This window comes from Diaphorina citri, unplaced genomic scaffold (assembly GCF_000475195.1).
Source record: "Diaphorina citri unplaced genomic scaffold, Diaci psyllid genome assembly version 1.1 scaffold86, whole genome shotgun sequence".
NCBI classification, from domain to species: Eukaryota; Metazoa; Arthropoda; class Insecta; order Hemiptera; family Psyllidae; genus Diaphorina; species Diaphorina citri.
In genome coordinates, this window is record NW_007377523.1 from 355,371 (window position 1) to 365,832 (window position 10,462).

General features: G+C 42.0%; 1 pseudogene; it reads right to left on the reverse strand.

Annotated features, from left to right (window-relative positions):
• Positions 1-471: 471 nt before the first annotated feature.
• Positions 472-10,416, reverse strand: LOC103523980 (annotated as a pseudogene).
• Positions 10,417-10,462: the final 46 nt, after the last annotated feature.

The window sequence follows — 10,462 nt, forward strand, 5'->3', positions numbered from 1 at the left end:
TTAGGGGGTTTTTTTTTTTTTTTTTTTTTTTGTCTGTGTTATTTTGAAAGGGTATTTATTTCAATTTTCAGTGGTAAGGTCTATGTTTAGTTAGGGACTTTGTAGGTACCTATGTGTTTTTCTGTTGGATGTCCAAATAAGATTCGTTCCGAATTTATGTAACCTTTGTGTTTATATGTATATATCTTCATCTTCATTAATCCATGTGTCTTTTTTATATCTTGACCATTTACCTTGTGATTATAAATAAAATGTTGAAATAAAGCGCATGTTGTACGTTTTAAATGCATGAAATAAATGTTTGAGGGAACTACTTATTTCCTGTAAAGATAGAATTTTATCTGCCTACTTCTTTTATACACCTACTTCAGAATCTTCAGATTGTTGGTCCCAGCCATGAGTAAATAACAAAAGCGTGTTTAGGTAAATATAATTTTAAAACTGCTAGTAGGTAATTTGTATTTGAAACATTTATTTGGATTCTTCGCTCGTAATATTTGGAACACCAGGGCTGGACTCATCGTTGATAACTGAGTCCCGCTTCTTGAATTTAGACACGCGTCTACCGATATGAAGAATAACAGGGCCGGCTTTGATATCTTTGAACACTTGGATGGCTTCTTGATGGCTGAGTCCATGCAGGGCTTTGCTATTGACGGCCAAGATTTCGTCTCCTGGAAGAAAGCGAATTGAAGACGTGAAAGAGATGGGTTTGCTAGGCCTGTGTCTATGCCAGCCACTCACACTGAAACTGTCTGACAGACCGAGACAGTCGGAACGTGTGTGGCGGAAAGAGCTCGAGACCTAGCTCTGTCAGACCGTCTGAGAGACCTGTGGTCTGAACCTTTTTCCGCCACACGGTCTGAGTGTGAGTGGTAGGCTTTACTGGACGGAACAGATATTTAAGGCTTTACTGGACGGAACAGATATTTAGGGCTTTACTGGACGGAACAGATATTTAAGGATTTACTGGACGGAACAGATATTTAAGGATTTTGCGACAATTTGGTATTTAATGCACTAGTTAAACTTGTAAACAAGAACTACCATACCACGCATTGAGGACAGCCACTCACTATCAGGTAGACCTGACAGGTACACCTGATCAGGTATACCTGATCTGATGATACCTGATCTGATGAGTACACAGGCTCATTATTAAAAATACCTACGTTCACAGACACTTGACTACTTTTTCTTTCGAAAGGTTTGACAGAGGGAACTTTGACTACAAAGGTCTTATCATCCTGAAATCGAAGAGAGAAAAAAGACAGGATAGGAGAAAGCCAGCCGTTCCGAGAACGAACATTATACATTCAGGATAAAATCCGCCCCGGGCGGGGATCGAACCCGTGGCCTAGCGCTCACAAGGCAGACGTACTACCAACCAAGCTGACTAGGCTTGCTATTAACTATTTATTTAAAGAATTCACAATTTAGTTTTAAAGTCTGTGTGTTACCTGTCGGGTCCAAGACACAGTGTCAAGGGTTTTCTTTGACATCACCCATTTGATTTACACAGGCCAGTATTTCTTGAACTCTGGATTGAAAACTCTCTGTGCTAAGATCGGGCATAAACTTACCTCATATTGGCTATCAACTATTTATTTAAAGAATTCACAATTTAGTTTGAAAGTCTGTGTGTTACCTGTCGGGTCCAAGACACAGTGTCAAGGGTTTTCTTTGACGTCACCCATTTGATTTACACAGGCCAGTATTTCTTGAACTCTGGATTGAAAACTCTCTGTGCTAAGATCGGGCATAAACTTACCTCATAGCATGGGTGGGTACTACAGAGCTAAATAGGAGACACAAGACAGTATCCTGATCTCGGATAGCAAACGTCTTGTAATGTTCAGCACACCAATACACCTCTACTTGCCGGACATCCTCGTCTGAAAATTAAGGAAGAAATGTGAATTTTTGCACGTCAAATAACCTGTCTCGGTGGTGTGGTCAAGACGCTCGTCTGGTAAACAGGAGGGCGCGGGTTCGATCTAGGGAATCCAATCCCGGGATGGTTCGATCCCAGCCGAGGCATGGAATTTTATCCTCAGTTATTTGAGAATTCGCCCACATAATAATGGCGCTCTAAGGGTTAGGTGGTAGAGAACGCCTCCGGCGTTAACCTCGCCTAGTGGTTGCCTTTCCCTCAAGAGTCTATTATTAATATGCACCCCATTGGATGAGAGCTAGACAAAAACGTTCAAATCCAGTATGTACCATAGCTATGATTAAATTGCCTGGTATATATATATTTCTATGTGTGATAGATTATAGCTACCTATAATTATTAATTTTAATTTAATTTAACAAGTTTCCATTTATTCTTGATCGACATAACTCTCAGAACATACATTTTTTCCAAATCCAAAGTAGCAGTTGCCATATCGCGGTGTATCCAGAACATGGAAGAATACAGAACCAGGCCAGTACAGGGACTTGCTTAGCACTATCATTTGATCGTAACTCTGGACCAGACACCAACTTTTATCTGGGAAAAAGAACAAATGAAATTGCATAACTATGTCAGCTCCCATAGCATAGTGGTCCCTGCGCTGGCCTTGCAGGCGGGGACCCGGGTTCGATTCCCGGCAGGTCAAAAAAAAAGCAAATGACTGATTAGTCAATCTTGAGGTAACCCGCTAAGTTAACTGAACCCGCGTCCTTCCACTTACCAGTCCAGTACCCTAACGTCTAAGGTACGGGTATCTTAAGGTAGAAACACACTACCTTCACGTCACGTGAGCTGACTTGACGTGATAATAGTGTGGCTGTCCTGAACGAGATTACCTACAATATTATGGGAAAACTTTGAAATACATCTATCTGACTCCCCGTGAACTCACGTGACGTGATGGTAGTGTTTCCATCTTACTCACTCTTAGGAATATCCTCGTCAACAGAGTCCAGGAAGTCCGTGGAATAATTGGCGGCAGAGGTTTGCACCAGGTTTGTATTCCACTTGTTACGCGGTTCCCGATAGTGAACAAAATTCTGAAGCCTGGTAGCCTCTCTATCATTCAATCCTGTTAATGAGAATCAAAGGGAAATGAGTATATTTTTGCTCCGTCAAAAAAAAAAAAAAAAAAAAAAAAAAAAAACGGTTATTTTGATAGGCTGTAGGTAATTTGTGTACTATTTCAATTTTAACCTTCTAGTTGCGTAGCTTGTCGTAGAAAGATGATTCTTTCACAGTCGTGTTCAGAACAAAATTTGCTATCCAAAAATGCAGACTCTTGAAAAAGGGCGTATGTGACCTTACGCCCTTTTTCCAGACCGAGCCTCAATTGGACCCTTCGAATGAAGTTCTTACCTTGGAAGTATTTGTTGTAAACTACCGAGCCGATTTTATCGGGCACTTTGAAGAGGGCTCTCCTGGGCAAAACAAAGGCTTCCACTGTGATGGCATGTACCACTGCAGCTAGACGGTCTTCTTCCTTCAGACTACGGTCACCACGCTCTGTATTCTCATTCTAAAATCAAGCAAGGGTGTTAATGGTTTTATTTGAACTCGATTAAAATAATAATAATAAATAAAAGAAGAAGAAGAAGTTTGGTAGAGTTCTTACCGTCTCGCAACTGTGAGAACGGAGTTCATATCGTCTCGAATTAGAAGAGAGGAGGAAAAGATAGGAAAAAGCCAGCCGTTCCGAAGAAGGAACATTATCTGTTTAGGATAAAGTTTGCCCCCAGTGCGGGTATCGAACCTATGACCTAGCGCTTACAAGGCAGTGCCTTTTCTATCCGTTTAGGATAAAATTCGCCTTGGGCGGGAATCGAGCCTCAACAAAGTTGCGAAAAGTAGTGCTTGCTCATAAATCTCGCCGTTCCGAGAACCTTATCTGTTTAGCCCGTTCCGAGAACCTTATCTGTTTAGGATAAAGTTCGCCCCCCAGGGGTGGGTTCAAACCCGTGACATAGGCACTTACAAGGCAGTACTCTCTATCCGTTTAAGGATCGTCTCGCGGGGGGGAATCGTACCTCAACCTGCGTACCTGCTCGAGCTCCGGAACCATTTCTTGATACTTTCGCCTTCACGTCCCCTTCGCCTCTTTCTCCGATTGTAAACATGCCCTTCGTATCGACCTCTTCTACATCTCGGAACAGCAGGGGATCTCCTACAAATCTGACGCGACAATCCTGGCTGAGGCTGTAGGCATTGTCCTGGGACACCGGGTTCGGAATGAGCACCCAATTCAGACCGTTCAGGCTGGAACGAAATGATATTTATGTATTAGGATAGGATGCATCAACATTGTAGAAGGATATTTGGGGATAGTTGTCAAGTGTCCTGAAAATTCGAGACTCGCACAGTGTGAACCGGTTATTTTCTGACAATTTCTAAAGGTCTTTGTGTACGAAGATTCGATGATGTACCTACTACATAATTTGACCCATGTTGTTAAAATTTCTTCTAACCAACCTCGGTGGTGCAGTGGCTAACACGTTGGACTTTGAATCTGGAGGTCGATGGTTCGAGTCCAAGTCAAGTCATAAAATGTATCTAGGTGTAATTGGGGAACGATATTTGTGACAAACATACGTATGCTTAACACAATTAAAAATTCCGTTGTAAAAATAACTTTTTCCTTCTAAAATTCCTTCTAAGATTGAACCCCAGCCTAGTTAGCTTGGTAGGTAGCGCATCTGCCTTGTAAGCGCTAGGCCGCGGTTTCGATTTCCGCCCGGAGCGGATTTTATTCTGAATGGATAAGGTTCGTTCTCGGAACTGCTAGCTTTCTCCTATCCTATCCTCCTTCTCGCTTCAATTTCGAGACGAACGTTATTACAATGCCCTCTGTCAAACCTCCTAAAATAATAATAATAAAACTCACCTGTAGTAGAAGATCCGATCCAACGCATCCTGTCGTACTCCGAACGCAATGTAATAGTTCTTCTGTGTCCTTCGGATAGCAAACGTCTTGTAATGTTCAGCACACCAATACACCTCTACTTGCCGGACATCCTCGTCTGAAAATTAAGAAAGAAATGTGAATTTTTGCACGTCAAATAACCTGTCTCGGTGGTGTAGTGGTCAAGACGCTCGTCTGGTAAACAGGAGGGCGTGGGTTCGATCTAGGGAATCCAATCTCGGGACTGGATTTTCATTTCGGGATCGGGATTGTGATTTTCCAATCCCGGGATTATGGGGATTTTGGGGATTGGTCATTTTCTTGAAATTTAAGGGTAAGCATTGGTTATTTTTCTCAATGAAAATTTAAAATATTTCACGCATTCCAAAACAACAGTTACCACAATGATAAGAACACTTGAATATTCAAAATATCATTAATTTTGATGTCTACACGTCCCCATCTATATCGCACCCTCAGAATTATATGGTGATATGTTGAAAACACCAACTTTAGGAAAATCCCTATTGAAGGTTTGACGTTTTTTCACCGTCGCTATCTCTCTCTCAGGAACGGTAAGTCGTAGAGATATACATTTTTTTTATAAATGGTATACCCATAAGCAGAGCTTGTGCCACGGATGGGGATTATTTAATTACCTTTCTCAACGATCATAGCATGAACACACTGATAGTAGAATGATCTGAGGACATGATTGGGACACTTAACCTCCTTCCTGTGACCAGCAATACTGCCACTCATCACCATTTTCCCCATATTGTGATCAATCAGGAGGAATCTAGAAGAGATAATTACCTAGTTATTTCGTTAGTTAGTCCCAGTTGGCTATTAAAGAACTCTGCTCTGGAGGAATCTGCTAACAAGATTAAGCCTTACTTAACCCGAAGAAAAGAGGAAACTCTGCTCTGGAGGAATCTGCTAACAAGATTAACCGTGGGGACACGGTTGGTCCAGTGGTCCCGGGTTCGAATCCCACCATCGACAAAAATTTGTACTCGTTTTTCGATTGCAATTATTTCAACGGGTTACTTTCCTCTTCTCGCGTCAGTAAGCCAGTCAGTCAGTTAGTCAGTCAGTCAGTCAGTCAGTCAGTCAGTCAGTCAGTCAAATGGTACTTGACCTCTTTTCTTCAGCCAAAAGAAAGACAGAAGCCAAAAGAAAAGGCCGAATCCCGACCGAACTGTATGTTTCTCGACCTTAGGCCCAAGGAGACTTTTGATCTACATTTTATTTCACGAACTTTTATATATAAACATCCTAACTGGCAGTTATTTTCATTAATACAAGTGTACCATCCCATGAAGAAGCCTATAAAATAGGCGAAACTCGAGTCGGTGAAGAAAACACAAGTATCCAATAATAATAAAAACGGTAAGAATAATGTTAAGGACTATCCTTGAAATATCTTACTTACCCTAGCACAGAGTCGTGAAATACAAACGTAGGCGTAATATTGCGAGGATACACTGATGCGCAATCATTGAGAAGATCAACGGCAGTTATTTTCATTAATACAAACGTAACATCCCATGAAGAAGCCTATAAAATAGGCGAAACTCGAGTCGGTGAAGAAACACAAGTATCCAATAAGAATAAAAACGGTAAGAATAATGTTAAGGACTATTCTTGAAATATTTTACTTACCCTAGCACAGAGTCGTGAAATACAAACGTAGGCGTAATATTGCGAGGATACACTGATGCGCAATCATTGAGAAGATCAATGCAAAAACGTTCAAATCCAGTATGTACCATAGCTATGATTAAATTGCCTGGTATATATATATTTCTATGTGTGATAGAATATAGCTACCTATAATTATTAATTTTAATTTAATTTAACAAGTTTCCATTTATTCTTGATCGACATAACTCTCAGAACATACATTTTTTTATACATGGTATACCCATAAGCAGAGCTTGTGCCACGGATGGGGATTATTTAATTACCTTTCTCAACGATCATAGCATGAACACACTGATAGTCTTAGTTGCGTAGCTTGTCGTAGAAAGATGATTCTTTCACAGTCGTGTTCAGAACAAAATTTGCTATCCAAAAATGCAGACTCTTGAAAAAGGGCGTATGTGACCTTACGCCCTTTTTCCAGACCGAGCCTCAATTGGACCCTTCGAATGAAGTTCTTACCTTGGAAGTATTTGTTGTAAACTACCGAGCCGATTTTATCGGGCACTTTGAAGAGGGCTCTCCTGGGCAAAACAAAGGCTTCCACTGTGATGGCATGTACCACTGCAGCTAGACGGTCTTCTTCCTTCAGACTACGGTCACCACGCTCTGTATTCTCATTCTAAAATCAAGCAAGGGTGTTAATGGTTTTATTTGAACTCGATTAAAATAATAATAATAATAATAATAAAAATTCGCCTTGGGCGGGAATCGAACCTCAACAAAGTTGCGAAAAGTAGTACTTGCTCATAAATCTAGCCGTTCCGAGAACCTTATCTGTTTAGGATAAACTTCGCCTCGGGCGGGAATCGAACCTCAACCTGCGTAAATTACCTGCTCATAAATCCAGCCGTTCCGAGAACCTTATCTGTTTAGGATAAAGTTCGCCCCCAGGGGTGGGTATCAAACCCGTGACATAGCACTTACAAGGCAGTACTCTCTCTATCCGTTTAGGATCGTCTCGGTTGGTCCAGTGGTAACGCGCTTGCTTGCCATGCAGAAGGTCCCGGGTTCGAATCCCACCCTTCGCCCCCAGGGGTGGGTATCAAATCCGTGACATAGCACTTACAAGGCAGTACTCTCTCTCTATCCGTTTAGGATCGTCTCGGTTGGTCCAGTGGTAACGCGCTTGCTTGCCATGCAGAAGGTCCCGGGTTCGAATCCCACCATCTACCAAAATTTGTACTCATTTTTCGATTGCAAATATTTCAACGGGTTACTTTCTGGTGTTCTCGTGTTGACCCAGCACCTAAATGGGAAAAATTCACACCCATGGACCTTTTTCTACCCGAGTTCACTCCTGCTCGTGGAAAGGTCCACAACATGTTAACTAAGGTCCTTTTTTGAGATACCTAGTATATTTCGACACCATCGAGCAGAAAAGAGACATCCAAAGTCATGCCTCTTACGCTGCACTAATCCCGTACAAAGGACGGGTCAACCAATAGTAAAAACTAATAAAGAGGATTTACTTACAGTAGGACTCTTCACGGGTAAAAACACGGGCACATCACTCGAAGTTGACGCGTCGGACAACGGTATCACCAGGGACAACAGGTAGCGGTCTACACGATCTAGTTGCCACCAGCCGCTCGATGCCGCTGCTATCGACCCTTCTATCACAACACAGCAGAACATGGACGCTACACATTCCGACCAAGTGTCTACGTAGGACTGTAGGAGGTCGGGATCCGGGGGGAGCATCACTGAGGTGTAGTTGAGAATGCTTGTGTTTAGTCCTAAGTAGAAAATAGGTATAAATTGTTATTGACTGGATAAAATATTAACAAGTACCTACAGTAAGAGGTAACAACCTTCATCTGGATAAAGTTCACCCCGGGCAAAGTCGAATCCACGACCGAGCACTTATAAGGTATACGCGTTACTTTCCAAGCTAACTAGGCTGGCTATACGTCCTTTGTACGGTTACACCCTAAGTAGAAAATAGGTATAAATTGTTATTGACTGGATAAAATATTAACAAGTACCTACAGTAAGAGGTAACAACGGAGGTCTTATCCTCCCGAAATCGAACTTTATCTGGATAAAGTTCACCCCGGGCGGAAGTCAAACCCACGACCGAGCACTTATAAGGTATACGCGTTACTTTCCAAGCTAACTAGGCTGGCTATACGTCCTTTGTACGGTTACACGGTAAGAGGTGGAGAGGTGATATCTATCAATAACAATGGTAAAATGTCAATTGGACAGCATTAAGCATTAACACTAGCCCTTACAGATAAGCCTTTTTCAACTTACCTGTACTATCCGTCAGATCTACAGCCTGTAGCAGTTTCTCAATGGCGGCGAAACTCATGCGAAGATCTTTGCAAAAACAAAAAAGAAAAAATTAACCCGAAGAAAAGAGGGCTGTTTTAAGTCAGTCAGTCAGTCAAATGGTACTTGACCTCTTTTCTTCAGCCAAAAGAAAGACAGAAGCCAAAAGAAAAGGCCGAATCCCGACCGAACTGTATGTTTCTCGACCTTAGGCCCAAGGAGACTTTTGATCTACATTTTATTTCACGAACTTTTATATATAAACATCCTAACTGGCAGTTATTTTCATTAATACAAGTGTACCATCCCATGAAGAAGCCTATAAAATAGGCGAAACTCGAGTCGGTGAAGAAACACAAGTATCCAATAAGAATAAAAACGGTAAGAATAATGTTAAGGACTATTCTTGAAATATTTTACTTACCCTAGCACAGAGTCGTGAAATACAAACGTAGGCGTAATATTGCGAGGATACACTGATGCGCAATCATTGAGAAGATCAATACAAGATTTCCAGGCTTGGATAGCAAGCTGTTCAAACTGGTACAGGTCAGGCACGGGACCACACAATGCTACAATACGAATCCCTTGCATTGGAGTACAGGAGACGAGACGAAATGGTACCTGAGGGGGAGTAAAGATGATATTAGCAACAGGTTTGACAGGGGAGGTGACGAATTCACACCCGTGGACCTTTTTCTACCCGAGTTCACTCCTGCTCGTGGAAGGGTCCACAACATGTTAACTAAGGTCCTTTTTTGAGATACCTAGCATATTTCGACACCATCGAGCAGAAAAGAGACATCCAAAGTCATGCCTCTTACGCTGCACTAATTCCGTACAAACGGCGGGTCAACCAATAGTAAAAACTAATAAAGAGGATTTACTTACAGTAGGACTCTTCACGGGTAAAAACACGGGCACATCACTCGAAGTTGACGCGTCGGACAACGGTATCACCAGGGACAACAGGTAGCGGTCTACACGATCTAGTTGCCACCAGCCGCTCGATGCCGCTGCGGTTCTTTGACCTAAAACTCAATTTTATTGCTGACAGTATTATTGTCTCTTCTGTTATTTTGAGTAGGTACTCGATTCGATTTATGGAGAGTTGGAGAGTACTCTGATGTTGTTATGATTTTACTAGCTGAATTCCGTCGCTTCGCTCCGGAATCCCGCTAGTTCATCCCGAGGCATGGCCAAACTTGTGGAAAAGGCATGGCCGTGGAGAGTACTCTGATGTTGTTATGATTTTATTGGAGATTTTGTAGTCGGCATCTGTTGTAGACTTGAAGAGACAGCATTCACTTTACAAAGAGGCACTTCAGCTGTAAATTGTATTGTCCTTAAAGACTAAAAATAAATTCTCTTACCTTCTTTCAAGGATCCTGTGTCTGCCGCTTGTCCCGTGGGGAAAATGGTTTTCACATAAATTCCCATGATGCCTTTACACTTCAGCTGTAAATTGTATTTGCTTCCGTGTCCTTAAAGACCAAAAACAAATTCTCTTACCTTCTTTCAAGGATCCTGTGTCTGCCGCTTGTCCCGTGGGGAAAATGGTTTTCACATAAATGCCCATGATGCCTTTGGGTGAATCTTTGCCGCCCACAATGCTAAACCCGAGA